Raw genomic sequence first — 17,396 nt, forward strand, 5'->3', positions numbered from 1 at the left:
AGGGGCACTTAACCACTGAGACACATCCCCAGCCAATTTTTACTTTTTAAATTAGAAACAGTGTCTCACCAAGTTGCTAAGGGCCTCATAAGTTGCTGAGACTGGCACTGAATTCTCAGTCCTCCTGCCTCTGCCCCCCTAGTGGTTGACCTCCAAACATGAGCCTCTGCTCTTGGCCTGTGGGTGACCTTCTAAGAAGGGCTTTAAAGTCCAGTGTGGAGACAGATGCTGAATCTAGCACAAACTGCTGGCCTTTCATTCTCTTGTGAACACAAGGGTGGTGGTACCTGCATCATGTACTTCTTCAGTGAAGTGAAGGGATTATAATTTTAAATTTTTAGCATCAGATTGATCTCTTTTTAGGTGCAAAGGGATGGAAAATATTCTTAGGCCTCAGCGTCTGAGCTGTCTTATTAGAAAACCTGTGGGTGTTCTGGCTGTTCTGGGAACAGTCCCTCTCCCCCTAGATTGTGATCTGTGCTTGAACTCCTGTTGGACTGGGGGGCCCCTCTGGTAATTTACATTATTTGCATAGAATACTATACTGAGCACTTCCTTTAGGTCCTCAACATCTTGTTGCTAAATTTAGCAGCCTGCTCTTTCTTTCCTTTGTCTTTTTTGTCTTGTGAAGGAGAATCAGAATTCTTTGGTTGCCCACTCAACCCCTCCCTACCTCTCCTGACTCTGATTGGTCTGTGGTTCTCTGAACTGTGCTGCTCTGCCCACTGTCTGTTAAGGTATCTGCTTCTATTGCCCCTTGCTGTTTGGATGTTTTTGTGGGTGACCCTCAACTGACCTAAGGTCTGCAGCTTTAATCTCCTCCTTGTTGGCCCCTTATAGTTCTTTTTTGCTTTTTGGTATTAAGGATCAAATATGACTCATAATCCTAGGCAAGCACCCTACCACTGAGCTAGGTTCCTAGGACCTTAGTAGAGCTTCTTAATGTTTGTGCCTCTGTATCATTTAGAAAATTAAATAATTTTATTTTACTAAATTGTGAAAACAGAGTTTATTTTAAATTCATGTAGAAATGTCTCATTAGGAAGTAGTCATGGAAATCATAGTCTAATGTGACTTCAGTATTAATATTTTAATAGTTAATTTGAGGTTATCACCCTGGATTTCTGTTTACTATGCACATATAACACATAAATTTACCTGAATGAACTCACATTTTGTTCCCTGGTATTTTAAAATTTCGATTCTTATTTATTCATTTATTGGCACTAATAAATAAATTGGAATTGAACCCAGGGGCACTTAACTACTGAGCCACATCCCCAGCCCATTTTAAAATTTTTATTTAGAGACAGGGTCTTGCAAAGTTGCTTAGGACCTCACTATGTTGCTGAGGCTAGCTTTGAATTTACACGCCTGCAGCCTCAGCTCCAGAGCCATTGGAATTACATGCCTTTGCCTTTGCCATTGCACCTGGCTTGTTTCCTGCTGCCTTATGTGACAGTTTGTCTTAAGGTTTTTCATATCAGTAAATGGAAACATGAATAACTAAAAAAAATAGTGGAGCATTTTCTTTCTTTTGTATTTATTTATTTACTTTATTTATGTTTAGTTTTGATGGACATAGTACCTTTATTTTATTTATTTATTTTTATGTGGTGCTGAGGATGGAACCCAGTGCCTCATATCATGACGGGAGCAGAAGCAGGAGCAGGAACGCTCCTTGACTGAGAAGGAATCCCTGGAGCATTTTCAATATTCACAAAAGTTGAGAGATTGTGCTTTTGCCACTTTTCACCTCTTCAATAGTTCTCCATGCATGGCCAGCAAAGCCATTGCATTGAATGTTCTATTGTGTATCTCTTAATGCTGTTTTCACAAATAGTTAAGACTATCAACAGTAATTCATTAGTATTGTGTTTGGTGGTGTTTGGATTTCCTTAGTTGTCTCACAACATGAAAAGTTTGTTTGCCTCATGGTCTAATAGTTTCCCAAAGGCTGAGTGATATTTTGTTTGGATGCACTCTAATTTACTGCACCCTATTGAGGGAGTGGTGATGCCAGAAGTGTGCCATTAGTGTGCTGAAACAAATCTCCTAGGGGGAGGACCCTTCCACCTTTTGACCCTGGGGGTTGAGTTCACATCCCAGGATATAGCTGAGGCTATGTAAAGAAAATTCCAAAGTGATTCTCTGTTTTGTGAGGAGCCTGCAGGAAGGTGTCTTAAGCAATTTGGAAGCAGTCTTCAATCGCCAACTTCTACCCCTGCAAAACGGTAATAAATAAATGGTTGTTTGCAAGGTAGAGATGCCATGGGGTCTTGTTTTAGAAGCCTGAATGAGCCAAAGCTCTGATATTTCCTCATAGTAGTCTGCTGTTGTTTGTTTAAACTAGTTTTGCTAATGGGGATTGAGCCTAGGACTACTTTATTGCTGAGCTACATCTCCAAAATATATTTTTAGTTGTCATGAATCTTATTTTACTTTTTTATATGTGGTGCTGAGAATTGAACTCCACATCTCACACATGGTAGGCAAGCACTCTACCATTGAGCCACAATCCCAGCCCCCTCAGTCCATTTTTGTTATTTATTTTACTTTTTATTTTGAGTCGATAGGGTCTCACTGACTTGCTTGAGATTGGCCTAAAATTGGTATCCTCTAGGCTCGTGCTCCGGAATACTTGGGATCTACTCAGGCACTAGTTCGCCCACATTATTTGCCCTTATTTAAGCGAGTTTGTGGAATATATTTGTTGAATTGGCCCTAACTCTTCAAAATGAGTTTGTGGAAGTGAAATCTCTGGGTCAGTACCCAAGGTCCAGCAACAGGGTTGTGAGTCTGCATTTCTGTCGGTTCGGTAGATAGACTTCCTTTGCATTTTGTTCAGCACCTGTGTGGTAGAACATTTTTGTCTTTTTATATTTTGGGGGAGTCCCGGGGTTTAAACCTCAGGGAGATTAATTACTGAACCACTTTCCCAGGTGGTTTTTTATATTTTATTTAGAAACAGGGTCTGGCTAAGTTGCTTAGGGCCTTGCTAAATTGCTGAGACTGGCTTTGAATTTGTACTCCTGCCTCAACATCCTGAGCTCTGCTGAGATTATGGAGTGTGTGCCACCTTGCCCAGCCAGTCTTTTTTTATAATTGATTTTGGTTCTTTTTTTTTTTTTTTTTTTTTTTTAGACCCAGAGGTGTTCTACCACTTAGCTTTATCCCTAGCCTTTTTAAATTTTTTAGAGGCAGGCTAGCTTGGAACTTTTCATCCTATTGCCTCACCTCCAAAAGTAGAGTTATTTCATATTTGTTGTTGTTGTTTGTTTTCTTTTTCTGGAAGAGGGTCTTCCTATGTTGTCCTAAAGTTCGGGGTTCAAGTTGTCCTCCTGCCTCAGCTTTCTGAGTAGCTGAGACTACAGGCTGGTACTTTCTGGGTCCAGGTTTAGGTGTTTGTTTTTTATTTTCTTTATGATTTTCATGCAAATAGAGGTTTGACTCCATTTGGGTGAAGTTTTCATCATTTCAGGAAAGTTTTGCAGTTTTATAATTGTAGAGCTTGCATGAGAGTTTATTCCTAAGTGTTTTATTATATATATTTGAGAGAGAGAGAGAGAGAGAGAGAGAGAGAGAGAGAGAGAGAGAGAGAATTTTGTAATATTTATTTTTTACTTCTCGGCAGACACAACATCTTTGTTTGTATGTGGTACTGAGGATCTAACCCGGGCTGCACGCATGCCAGGCAAGCATGCTACTGCTTGAGCCACATCCCCAGCCCAGTGCTGATTTCTGTGCTGAGGGTATAGGGTGAATGTTGAGCCTGTGTGGAAGTCCTGGGGTTTAATGTCTAGTGTTCACCTGCAGCGGCTCGCCAGCCACCCCCCAACCCTTCAACCCCTCATTTGTTCCTAATGAGTTTTCCCCATTGTATTCTAACTGGTTATTTTTTTTTAATAAAGATATTTGTTTTCTAGCATTTTTATGAGTTAATGAATGATAATATACATTCTCTATTTTTGGCAGAACTGGAGATTAAATTGAGAGATGCACTGATGGTCAGCTTTTTTTTTTCCCCTTCTTTTGGGGATTTAGAGGTTAATCACAGATATTTTTCTTCTATGGAGATACATCTCAAACCCTTTTACATTTTTTGAGTTTTTTCCTTTTTTTTTTTTTTTTTTAGTTGTAGTTGGACCCACTGACTGTATTTTATTTTTATGTGGTGCTGAGGATGAAACTCAGCATCTCACACCTGCTAGGCCACAACCCCAGCCCCACTTTTTACTTTTTAAGACAATGTCTCCCCCAGTGGCTGAAGCTGGCTTCAAACTGGGATTCCTCTTTCCTCAGTTTGAAGAGTTGTTGGGATTAAAGGAGTGTACCACTGTAACCAGCTGGACATTAATTCCCTTGTGTGTGTGTGTGTGTAAGTGCATCCTGTGTGTGTGTGTGTGCATCGTGTGTGTGTCCTGTGTGTGTGAGTGTGTGTGAATGAGTGTGTGTGTGTTTGATACTGGGGATTCAAACCATGGGAGTTTCAACATTAAGCTACAGCTATGCATTTTGTTGTTGTTGTTGTTTTTCCCTAGGGATTGAATCCAGGGCTCTTAAGCACTGAGCCGCATCTTCAGACTTTTTAAAATATTTTACTTAGAGACAGGGTCTCACTGAGTTGCTTAGTGCCTTGCTAAGTTGCTGAGGCTGGCTTTGAACTCACAATCCTCCTGCCTCACCTCTGGAGCTGCTGGGATTGTGTGCACCACCTTGCCTGGTTTAGCCATGACAATTTTATTGCTTATTTTGGCAGAAGGTCTGAATTCCCAGGCTGCTCTCTAACTTTCATTCCTCCTGCCTTAGTGCCTTAGTTCCCCTCTCAGAGACTGAGAGGGAATTATAGATGGTCACCTGTATGCCTGGCTCTCACATTTTCTAATGAAGACTTTTCCTTTAAAGTGTTTATGATAATCAATGGTAATCTTATGTATAGTAAGTTTATTGGTGATTGGTGCTGGTAGTAATGTTTACACAGGAGTGTCACTATTGTACATATATCTTTTGTTTGTTTGCTTTGAGGCCTATCCTGTTGTTTGTGAGCTGCTTTATAGTTCTATTATTATTTATTTTTTCTCCAAGAACTAGAAATGGGACCTAGGGGTGATCTACCACTGAGCTTTATCCCTGGCCCTTTTTATTTTTTATTTAGAAGCAGACTACCATGAAAGTTTTCATCCTACTGCCTTACCTCTGAAGTAAAGTTATTTCATATTTGTTGTTGTTGTTTGTTTTCTTTTTCTGAAAGAGGTTCTTCCTATGTTTTCCAGTTTAGCCTTAAAGTTCAGGGCTTAAGTTGACCTCATGTCCCAGCTTTCTGAGCAGCTGGGACTACAGGCTGGTACCTTTTGAGTCCAGTTCAGGCATTTGTCTTTGTTTTCCTTATGATTTTTATCCAAATAGAGGTTTGACTCCATTTGGGTGAAGTTTTTTATCATTTCAGTAAAGTTTTGAATTTTATAACTATAGAGCTTGCATGGGAGTTTATTCCTAGGTGTTACATATTTTTAACAATTGCTGATTTCTGTGCTTAGAGTATAGGTAAATACTGAGCATGTGTGGAGGCCCGGTGTTCATCACCCCCCAACCCTTAAATTACTCATTCATTCCTAATGAGTTTTCCCCCATTGTGTTCTAACTGGTTATTCTTGTTTATAAAGATATTTGTTTTATAGCATTCTTATGACTTAATGAATGATAATATACATGCTCTATTTTTGGCAGAACTGAGGATTAAATTGAGAGATGCACTGATGGGCCAGTTTTTTTTTTTTTAATTAGGAATATAGGGGTTGATCACAGATATTTTTCTGCTACGGAGATACATCTCAAAGTCTTTTTATGTTTTTTAAGTTTTTTCTTTTTCTTTTTTTCAGTTGTAGTTGGACCCACTGCCTGTAATTTATTTTATTTTTTGTGGTGCTGAGGATGGAATTCAGTGCCTTGCCACAAACCAGCCCCTATTGTAGTTTTTAAGACAATGTCTCCGTCAGTTGCTGAAGCTGGCCTCAAACTGGGATTCCTGTTTCCTCAGTTTGTAGAGTTGTTTGGATTAAGGGAATGAATCTCTGTAAGCAGGTGGACATTAATTCCCTTGTGTGTGTGTGTGTGTGTGTGTGTGTGTGTGTGTGTGTATTGTGTGTTTTTGATACTGGGTATTCAAACCAGAGAAATTTCATCATTAAGGTATAGCTATGCATTTTTGTTTGTTTGTTTGTTTGTTGTTATTTTTTCCTATGAATTTAATCCAGGGCACTTAAGCACTGAGCCACATCTTCAGCCTTTTTAAAATATTTTATTTAGAGACAGGGTCTCACTGAGTTGTTTAGTGCCTTGCTGAATTGCTGAGGCTAGCTTAGAACTCACATTCATTCTGCCTCACCCCTGGAGCCCTTGGGGTAACAGGTGTGCACCACCTTGCCTGGTTTAATTATGACAATTTTTATTGCTTATTTTGGCAGAAGGTCTGAATTCCTAGGACGCTGTGTAACTTCAGCAACTGAGGGGGCATTATAGATGGTCACCTCTATGCCTGCCTCTCACAATTTGTAATGAAGAGTTTTCCTTTTAAATTGTTTATGATAATCAGTGGTAATCTTATGTATAGTAAGTGTATTGATGATTGGTGTTGGTAGTACTGTTTCTATAGGAGTGTTGCTATTGTACATATGTCTTTCTTTTGTTTGTTTTGAGGCCTATCCTGTTGTTTGTGAACTGCTTTATTTATTTATTTATTTATTTAGGTACTGGAATTGGACCCAGGGGTGATCTACCACTAAGCTTTATCACTGGCCTTTTTTTTTTTTTTTTTTTTTTTTTTTTTTTAGATCAGGCTATTTTGCAACTTTTCATCCTACTGCCTCACCTCTGGAGTAGAGTTATTTCATATTTGTTGTTGTTTGTTTTCTTTTTCTGGAAGAGGGTTTTCCTATATTGTCCAGTGCAGTGTTAAAGTTGGGGGCTCAAGGTGTCCTCCTGTCTCAGCTTTCTGAGAAGCCGGGAGTACAGGCTGGTACATTCTGGATCCAGGTTTAGGTGTTTGTCTTTTGTTTTCCTCATTTCAGGAAAATTTTGCAGTTTTATAATTGTAGAGCTTGCATAAGAGTTTATTCCTAGGTGTTACATATTTTTAACAATTGCTGATTTCTGTACTGAGGGTGTAGGGTGAATGTTGAGAATGTGTGCGGAGGCCTGGGGTTTAATGCCTAGCATTCACCTGCATCATCACGTACACCTCCCCCCAACTCTTCAAACCCTCATTTATTCCTAATGAGTTTTCCCCCATTGTGTTCTAATTAGTTATTCTGGTTTATAAAGATATTTGTTTTCTAGCATTCTGATGCCTTTTTTTAAAGGTTCATAATATTACATGCTCTATTTTTTGCAGAACTGGGGATTAAATTCAGAGCTGCTCTCATTGGCCAACTCTTTTTTTAAGTTGGTAGTTTAGGGATTGAATTCAGAGATTCTCTACCACTGTGCTAAATCCCAAGCCCTTTTTACTTTTTATTTTAAGACAGTGGCTTCCTCAGTTACCAAAGCTGGCTTCAAATTTGGTTCCTCCTTCCTTTTTTTGCAGAGATGCTGGGATTCATTAAAGGAGTGTACGTCTTTAACACCTGGACATTCATTGTGTTGTGTTTGTGTGTGTGTGTTTGATACTGGGGATTGAACACAGGGGAGTTTAACCACTGAGCCACATCTTCAGCTAGTTTTTAAATTTTTATTTAGAGAGAGGGACTTGCTGAGTAGCTTAAGGCTTCACTAAATTGCTGACACTGATTTTGAATTTGTGCTCCTCCTGCCTCAGCCTCCCAAGCTCATGTGTGCCACTATGCCAGACTGTCCAGTTCTTTGTGAACTGTTCTATGGTTTTATTATTATTATTATTATTATTATTATTATTATTATTATTATTATTATTATTATTATTTTCTGGAACTAGGGAATTGACCCAAGGGTGATCTCCCACTGAGCTTTATCGCTGGCACTTTTCAGTTTTTATTTAGAAGCAGGTTAGACTGCAACTTTTCTTCCTTGGCCCCAGCTCCGGAGTAGAGTTATTTCATATTTGTTGCTTGTTTTCTTTTTTTCTTTTTTTCTTCCTTCCTTTTTTTCTTCTTTATTTCAGAGGGTCTTCCTATGTTGTGCAGGTTTGCAATAAAGTTTGGGGCTCAAGTTGTCCTCCTGTCTCAGCTTTCTGAGCAGCTGGGACTACAGGCTGGTACCCCCTGGGTCCAGGTTTAGGCTTTTGTCTTTTGTGTTTTTTTCTTTTAATTTTAATATTTATTTTTTAGTTTTCGGCGGACACAACATGTTTGTTTGTATGTGGTGCTGAGGATCGAACCCGGGCTGCACGCATGCCAGGCGAGCGTGCTACCGCTTGAGCCACATCCCCAGCCCTCTTTTGTGTTTCTCATGTTTTTCATCGAAATAGAGGTTTGACTCAAGTTGGGTGATGTTTTTTCTCATTTCAAAAAAGTTTTTCAGTTTTATAATTGTAGAACTTGCATGTGAGTTTATTTCTAAATGGGTGAAACTGGCTTTGAATTGTTAATATTTTTAACAATTGCTGATTTCTGTGCTGAGGTATACGTTCAATGTTGAGCATTCGTGGAGGCCCTGGGTTTAATGTCTAGTGTTCTTGTGCAGGGAGGCACCAACAACCAACATGTCTATTCCTAATGAATTTTCCCCCATTGTGTTCTAACTGGCTATTCTTGTTTGTAAAGATATTTGTTTTCTAGTATTCTTATAACTCAAACAAGAACTTTTAATACTTTTTTAGATTATAGATAAAAACAATACCTCTGTTTTGTTTTTGTATATTTTTATGTGGTGCTGAAGATCAAACCCAGTGCCTCACATATGCTAGGCAAGGACTCTTTCACTGAGTTACATCCCCAACCCACATAAGCAATTTAATGAATGATAATATATGTACTCTGGTTTTGGCAGGAGTGGGGGTTAAATTCAGAGCTGCACTCATGGGCCAACATTCTTTTTTTCTTGTGAGCATTTAGGGGTGGAACCCAGATATTCTCTGTAACTAAGCTACATTCAAGTCCTTTTTGCTTTCTATTTATTTTATTTTTTTTTGATATTTTTTAAATTATAAGTGAACACAATAACTTTATTTCATTTTATGTGGTGCTGAGGATAGAACCCAGTGCCTGACACATGCCAGCTGAGTGCTCTGCCTCTTAGCCGCAACCCCAGTCCTTTTTTGCTTTATATTTTAAGTAAGTGTCTCCCTCAGTTGCTAAGACTGGTTTCAAACTTTGATTCCTCCTTCCTCAGTTTGCAGAGTTTCTAGAAAAGTGTGTACTTTATAAACAAGTTGGACATTCATTCTTATGTTGTGTGTGTGTGTGTGTGTGTGTGTGTGTGTGTGTGTGTGTGTGTGTGTGTGTTTGACACTGGGGATTGAATCTAGGGGAGTTTTACTACTGAGCTACAGCCATTGTGTTTTTTTGTTTTTTTTATGTACAGGGCATTGAACCCCTGGGCACTTAAGCACTAAATCACATCCCCAGCCCTTTTTAAATATTTTTTTACAGATGATCTCACTGATTTGCTTACTGCCTAGTTAAATGGGTGAAACTGGCTTTGAATTGTTAATCCTCCTGCCTCAGCTTCTGGAGCCACTGAGACTATAGGTGTGCACTACCTCGCCTGGCTTAGCCACAGTAGATTTTATTACTTATTCTGGCACAAGGTCTAAATTGCCCAGGCTGCTCACTAACTTTGTCTTTCTTTCTTATTCCCCAAGTGACTGAGAGGGAATTACAGATGGTTACCACTGTGCCTGGCTTTCATGTTTTTTGTTTGTTTTTAGTATATATTTAGTTGTCAATGGACCTTTTTAAAAATTTATTTATTTATATGTGATGATGAGAATTAAACCCAGTACCTCACCTGCCAGGCAAGCTCACTACCACTGAGCCAAAACCCCAGTCTTCTCCTGTTTTTAATTAAGACTTTTCAAGTGTTTAGGATAATCAGTGGTGATCTTCTGTATAATAAGATATATTGGTGATCCTTGCTGGTAGTAATGTTTTCACAGGAGTGTCACTATTGTATGTATATCTTTGTTTGTTTGGTAGGTTTTGGTACTGGAGATTGAACCCAGAGGCACTGCATCACATCCCCAGCCAGTTTCTTATATTTTATTTAGAGACAGGGCTTTGGTGAGTTGCTTAGGGCCTCAGTGAGTTGCTTAAGGCTTTGGTGAGTTGCTGAGGCTGGGTTTCAACTTGCATTCCTCTTGCCTCAGCATTCCATGTTGCTGGGATTACAAAGGGCTGGGGCTTTCCATTTTTTTTAATGATTTAATAGCTTGCTAAAGAACTTTGGTTTTTGTCTCTGTTTTAAGGGTCTAGTAAGCAATTGAAGCTTTTATTTAAGCAAGGTATTAGGCATTTGATAGAGACAGTGGCAGTAGGATTATAAAGAATGTGGAAATTTCATCATCAGCCCATGAGTATGTAAATTTTTCTTGTGAGATGTGTGCCTTCACAACACTCAGTTGTTGAGTTTTCATAAAAAGCAGTGTGTATTCTTGAGGTCTTAAACCTGGAAAGAAACTTCAAAAATGCATACATAAGCCTTGTTCTGAGATGTAGACAGGTCATAGTTGAACCATCTGTAAGATCTGAAATTGTTTGTCTTTAATTTACTAGGTGTAGATAGTGGAGATCTTCATACCTTAATTTTCTGGACTGGGGGTATATGGGTGCTGTATTAATGAACTATAGCCCCAGTTATTTTAAATTTGCTTTTGAGACAGGGTCTCACTAAGTTTCCTAGCTGGCCTCAAACTTGTGATCCTCCTGCCTCAGATTCCCACCTCACTGGGATTGCATGCACATACCATTCTTCCCGGCTTCCAACCTATTGTTTTATGTATACCATGTATTTAAAACTTGGTAATTTAGTTGGGTGTGGTGGTGCATGCCCATAAACTCAGCAGCTGAGGAGCCTGAAGCCGTAGGATCATGACTTCAAAGCCATCCTCTGCAACTTATCGATGTCCTAAACAACTGGTGAAACCCCCATCTCTAAATGAAACACAAAGTATGGCTGGGAATGTGGCTCAGTGATTGAGTTCCTTTAGGTTTAATTCCTGTTACCTTAATATATAAATAATTAAAATTTTCTTGTTTGTTATGATAGAGAGTAGTTTCCAAATTTCAAAATGAAAAGACTAAAAATAGTAATTTACTCATTTACCTTTATATACTTACTGGTCAAAAAAAAAAACAATTATGCCATCATCTTAAGGTACTGGGTAGTGAATATAGCAGAAGTTATAGTGAAAACAGTTTTATGCTACTCAATTAATTTAACAGAGTGTTTTTCAGCATGGCACAGAATTCTTATAGTTTATGCCACTTTTAGAAATTCTTCCCAGGTCATCAAAGTTGAAAATACAGTGGAATAATGAGCATGAAGAAGAATGCTATGAAATTTGTATTCTCTATGCTTTCATTAAAATTAAAATTGAAATTTGAACTTTGTTTAATCATTCACCTCAATGGATTATAAAATGCTGCTGGCTCCCAGTTGTTGTATATGACAGAAATGAGGAGATGATTTACTGAATCAGAGTTTATTGAAATTCAATGAGAATTGTTGTGTAGGTTTACATGCTCAGAGGGAAGAGAATCATGTGAAAAATCTTCATAGAATACAGCAGATAGATGAAGTACTTAAAACACATATGAATAGTTTCCAAAATTCTTAAAGCCCACTTGTTCAATTAATATGGAAACAGGCTTTGTGAAAAGTAAAGTGTCTTTGAAGCTGAGACATTCTTGTACAGGAGAAGTTCTTGGAGAAGCCAGATTGACCACCTTGGTGGACAGTCAGGATAACAGGTAAGGTCTCTATTTGCTATGGTATTAACAGGTGGTATTGGTGGATGAGGCTTCTGAGATAAATTCACAGCTGATGAGCCTTGTCACTGCTTGGCTCTAGGCTTTCAGAGAAATATCATGGACTTTCACATGACAGAGGTGGCCCTACCTTAACCTAAGCTCTCAGGGTGTATGACAAAACTCTGAAGTTGAGATCTTTTCTGAAGCTCAGTAGATTAGGTCAGTGGTTGACACATGGGGAGTGTGATGGGACACATAAGGTCTGGCAACACATCATGTTCTAGCAAGGAGGGAAAACTCACCCAAACATCAAACTTTTAGAAGTATTTAGAAATATTTCATAGTTACATAACATATGGCCTAGCACCAAAACCAAGCCACCCTCTGCCCTGGTTCCAGGCTCAACCCATGACCAGGTGGACAGAAGATGCCATTATTCCAAGCCTTTGTAATTCTGGAGTCTGAAAAGGCTACCCAGGAGCTTTAAGGAGTAAGTGGGTGGAGAAAATGATTTCTTAGAAGAAGAACCTGACTGCCCTGGTGGCCCATGCCTATAATTCTAGAGACTGGGAAGACTTAAGCAGAAGGTTTGCAAGTTGGAAGCCAGCCTCAGCAACTTACAAAATGCTGTTTCAAAATCAAAATGGCCACAAGTGTTGCTCCATGATAGAGTAACCCTGGGTTCCATCCCCAGCAGTGCCCTCACCACCCCCCTCCAACCAAAAAAAGTGTGGTTGCTCCTGCCTACAGGACTGTATGGTCCAGAAATAGACAAAGCATTCACTCTGGCTTCCCACTGTTCACAGCCAGTCTTTACAAGGTTGGCCCCCTTCCCCATACCTCTTCAAATATATTTTTCAACAACTTTATCTTGCTCCCAAAGTTTGTGATATTGATTAAAATTAACATTCATTATGACACCTTTTTTCAAAAATTAATGTTTTTTTGACCCATGCAGGGCATGTGTTCCCTGCAGTCAGCACATGTGCCCCTTACTGAAGTTTGGCTCTGCATTTTTTTTAATATTTATTTTTTAGGTCTAGATGGATACCCCACAATGCCTTTATTTCTTTTTTTTTTTATGTGGTGCTGAGGAATGAACCCAAGTCCTGCTCCTGCTAGGCAAGGGATCTACTACTGAGCCACAATCCCAGCCCCGGCTCTGCATATTTTTTATGTTGTTTGTTCCTGAAAATTTAAATATTTTATGTCTGTTGTGAAAGGGAGACTTTTTTTTGTGGTGGTGCTGGGAATTGAACCCAAAGCGGTGTGCATGCAAGGTAGGCACTCTATTAACTGAGCTGTATCCCAGCCCTGAAAGGGACTTAAATATAAGGTTATTGCTGATTCAATGATTTTTACAATAATTTTCATGAGAATAAGAAATGATGGATTTTCATTTTCTTTCTTTGTTTCTTTCTTTCTTATTTTCTACTTTGTGTAATTGGTGCAAATATCATCAGGTAGTAGAAATGTTCTTCAGTACTCCTGTCTGGTCCCTGAAAGCTTGTGACCTTTAGCTCCGCCATGAGGCTGGTTATAGAATTCAGTTGTACCTGTGTTAAACTCTAAAGTGGGTGTTGACTTTATAAACTCAAGTGGGTGTTGACCTTACAAAATATGTTCCTGTGGCTGTGAGGTTGATATTAGGTTCAGGTTAGATTCATGTTCTTAATGTTTACATTTGTGGTCCTATCTCTAGCTAACAATGTGGTATCTTTATTTTTATTTTTATTTTTATTTTTTTAGGTACTGAGGATTGAACCCAGTGGTGCTTAACTACCAAGTCACCTACCCAACACTTTTTAATATTTTACATAGAGACAGGGGTCTCATTAAATTGCTTAGGGCTTCGATAATTTCCTGAGGCTGGCATTGAATTAACAATCCCCCTGTCTTAGCTTCCTGAGCTGCTGGAATTACAGGTAGGAGCCACCACTCCCAGCATGGGGCATTATTTTCAGGTTTTTGTGTCACTGTTAGACTTGTTAAAACCTCTGCCATTGTTGTTTCTGTTTGACAGATCCACCCAATCCAATGATGGCATTTTTCTGTGTACTTGAACTTTACTTCATTTAGGACATGGTTTTTTTTTTGCATTAAATTTGGCCTGCCACATGTTTTTCTAAGTAAGGTTTCACTGGAACACAGTCATGGCTGCTTTCTTGGCACAGGAGCAGAGTTGAGTAGTGGAGCACACTGGATGATGACCTACAAGGCAGAATTATTTACTAGTTGGCCCTCCAAGGAGGCATTTTCTAGTATGTGCATTCCTGTATCCTTCACCTCCCCTAGACAAGGCTTGTGGCCTGTGTTAGTCAGGTTTTTTTCACTAACTACAAAGTACATGACAAGAAAAGTAGTTCGAGAGGTTCAGTACATGGTGAATGTACTCCATTGCTCTGGGCCCAAAATGAAGCAGAATGTCATGGTGGAAGGGCATGATGGAGGAGTGCTGCCCCATTGATGTTGGCCAGGAGACAGAAAGAGGGGAAGGGGAAGAGGCCATAGGGAATATGGACCCATTCCAGATAGGTACCCAGTGACCTACTTCCTTCAATCACTCCCCACCTGTGTATGATTACCACCCAATTACTCTATTCAAAATAAGATGAACTGATTTAGGTCATAGCCTTAAGTTTAATCATTTTACTTTTGAATAGTTCTGCATTAACAATTTTCACTTTCTGTCCAAATCATAACATGATCATTTTCAATTAGACTGCAGGGTCCTTGCTTCAGTATTTTCCTTATCAGGAAAAATGCAGCCCTTAACAGGGTATATGTTCTAGTGGGGGAGAGACTGGCAATAGGAAAAAAATTAGTAGATGATGCAGTAAGTTACAAAGTTGAGGAGGATTAAGAGGAAGCAGTGGATAGTACATTGGATATTGAGATTCTTCTAATCGTTGAGCTCTTGCATTTGTCCTTCAGCTTTGACCCTTCAAGTGAAACTGGACTTTTCACACCTCCTTCCTGCATCTCCCCAGCTGCAGCCAGTGCCTTTCCTGGTCTCTGAAAACTGTGAGTACTGAGGTGAAGAAGCTGCTGGACAAAGTCCTAGGGTGAGTGCTGCTAAAAATGCACACAGGGCTGTGTGGATGGGGGTAAAGTGGGTCTGGAAGAGGGAATTAGAAGGGAAGTGGTGTAAGGTGGCCTGGCCCACAGGTGTACCCTCTTTCTTGTGTCAGACCCCTTGGTGGGTTTCTTGGTAGTCTGTCTTGCTTTGAAGTTTAAACTTGACTTGTGGACATTGACCGCATGATATTGATATGGGAGTTATAAGAATTTTCATCACTTGTGTGTTTTCAAAAATGATAGAAATAATGGACCCATGTGAGGACTGTAATGGAAATTCAGTAGAAGTAATTTGTAATGTCTGGCACATAGTTAAGTACCAGCAACATATGCAAAATGAAGTAAAATAGTTGTATTCCATATAGTTACAGTGCTTAGGAACTTTGGTTTTTATGCTTAAGTGTTAGTAATAGTTGAGTGTTATCTTCTATAAGATGGAAGGGAATGATCGACTTTAGTTTCCACTGAGTATTAACTCAAATGGTTGAATATAGGTTTTCCAAGAAAAATGAAAATAAGATGTACTTAAGGAATACATTTGTTATTGGCTCATGTTTTTAGGCACTTGGTGGACATTTTCTTACCGGGAGGAACATTTATATTTTCAGTATAAAGATTTCATAGAAAAATAAGCAGAGTGCCTTTATTTTAAAATTAATGATAATTTCAGTTATGTATTTAAAAAATTAAAATACTTTTGTATTGATACTTGTCATCAAGTTCCTATAGGTTGACGCCTCCAGGATATTAATTGTGAGAAACAGAGTCTCAGGCAAGTGGTACATTTCTGGTGTTGTAACTAATAATTTTATTAAGTCAATATTTGTGGTTATATGATTGAGGTTTTATATATTTGATAAATATTTTTAAGAATAACTTCAGGGCTGAGGTTGTGGCTCAGCGGCAGAGTGCTTGCCTAGCATGTATGAGGCACTAGGTTTGATTCTCAGCACCACATATCAATAATTAAAATAAACGTCCATTGACAAATAAAAAAAAAATTTCTAAAAAAGATGTAAAGATGCTATGTCAGTTTTTCATGGCTGTGATGAAAATAACCTAAACAAGAACAACTTGGAGAAAGAACAGTTTATTTTGGTTCATGGTTTCAGTGGATGCAGTCATGGTCAATTAGCACCATTGATCTGGCACCCAAATGAGGCAGAATATCATGGCAGAGGGTATGGTAGAGAAAGCTGCTCAGCTCTTGGCAGTGGGGAACCAGGGTAGAAAAGGAAGGGGCCAAGGACAAATACTGTCCTCAAGGCCAAACCCATAATGACTTACTTCTCCATTCATGCCCCATATGCCTATACTTTTCACCACCTCCCTGTGGTCCCTTCAAATTATTAAGCCAACTAATAGATTAACCCACTGGAAACGTCAGAACTCTCATGAACATTCACCTCTGGAACATGGTGGCATTGCCTTAACCATGGGCTTTCCAGATTAAAAACAATAACAGATTTTATTATTGGTTCTATTTTAGCATAATGTAGTTGTTATAACTGAGTTTCATGATGTAATTTGTTATATGACTTTGTATTGTCTAAGTGTCTAGAGTATCAGAAGAAACTCAGACTCAATAAAGAGCAGACATGAGGGAGGTTGTTTATTAGGGGCAGGGTTATAGCAGGGGAATTGATCCTATGAAGTCAACACAGGATTGACATGTTCACATCTGAGATGAGAAAAAGCAAATTCACTTGAATTTGTTCTGGTTTGGTGGCCCCATATTGTTGGTGGAATTAGAAGACTAAGGCTCTAGGACTTGTTTTGTTCTTGTGATTAAAAACCAGGGCCTGGTACAAGCTAGGGAAGCAATCACTGATTGACACTCCTAGCTTTAGGCAGCAGGCTGTAAAATTTTAGGCAGCTTTTCTACCTTAGCCTCTCTTTGGAGCACAATAGACAATTTTAATTGTAAGGCATATAAGTAAGAGTAACTTATATAAAGGAACAAAATGATGCTTGTTCACAGGCATACACTTAAGGTATTGCTCTATGATGTAATGTTTTCTGACAAATGAATCCTGAGGTAATTTTGTCCATATGCAAACATCAGAGTATGTACCCACATAAAGTAAGATGGCTACATCACTAAGCGATCTAGTCTGATGGGACCAACTTATAAACTGATCTTCATTGACTGAAATGTTATGTCATATGTGACTGTAACTGGGACCACAGAGGTAAACCTTTTTGTCAACAGTTCAGTATTTTTTATGGGTTTGCATGATTCTCACACAAACAAACTGAGGTTTGAGCAGAAGACTTGTTCATGGACGTCTCCTATATCAGACTTCCAGAAAGGGCCAGTTTTACCCATTCCTAGCCAGTACCTGATGTGTGAGAATCATGTGACTGAAATGACTAGGAAGAAGCCCTTTTCATCTTGAGGGGCTATACTGGTGGCCAAGCTGGATGTCCCTGCTT

At 39.0% G+C, this 17,396-nt stretch overlaps 1 long non-coding RNA gene across 1 annotated transcript; it reads left to right on the forward strand.

The window, feature by feature from the left end:
- The first annotated feature begins 2,066 nt into the window (after positions 1 to 2,066).
- LOC144375895 (uncharacterized) lies at positions 2,067 to 17,396 on the forward strand. The gene is made up of 3 exons (XR_013435747.1): positions 2,067 to 2,234; positions 11,780 to 11,882; positions 14,817 to 17,396. It is a non-coding gene; the product is annotated as an uncharacterized LOC144375895 (long non-coding RNA).

Source organism: Ictidomys tridecemlineatus, chromosome 3 (genome assembly GCF_052094955.1).
Source record: "Ictidomys tridecemlineatus isolate mIctTri1 chromosome 3, mIctTri1.hap1, whole genome shotgun sequence".
Taxonomy (NCBI): domain Eukaryota; kingdom Metazoa; phylum Chordata; class Mammalia; order Rodentia; family Sciuridae; genus Ictidomys; species Ictidomys tridecemlineatus.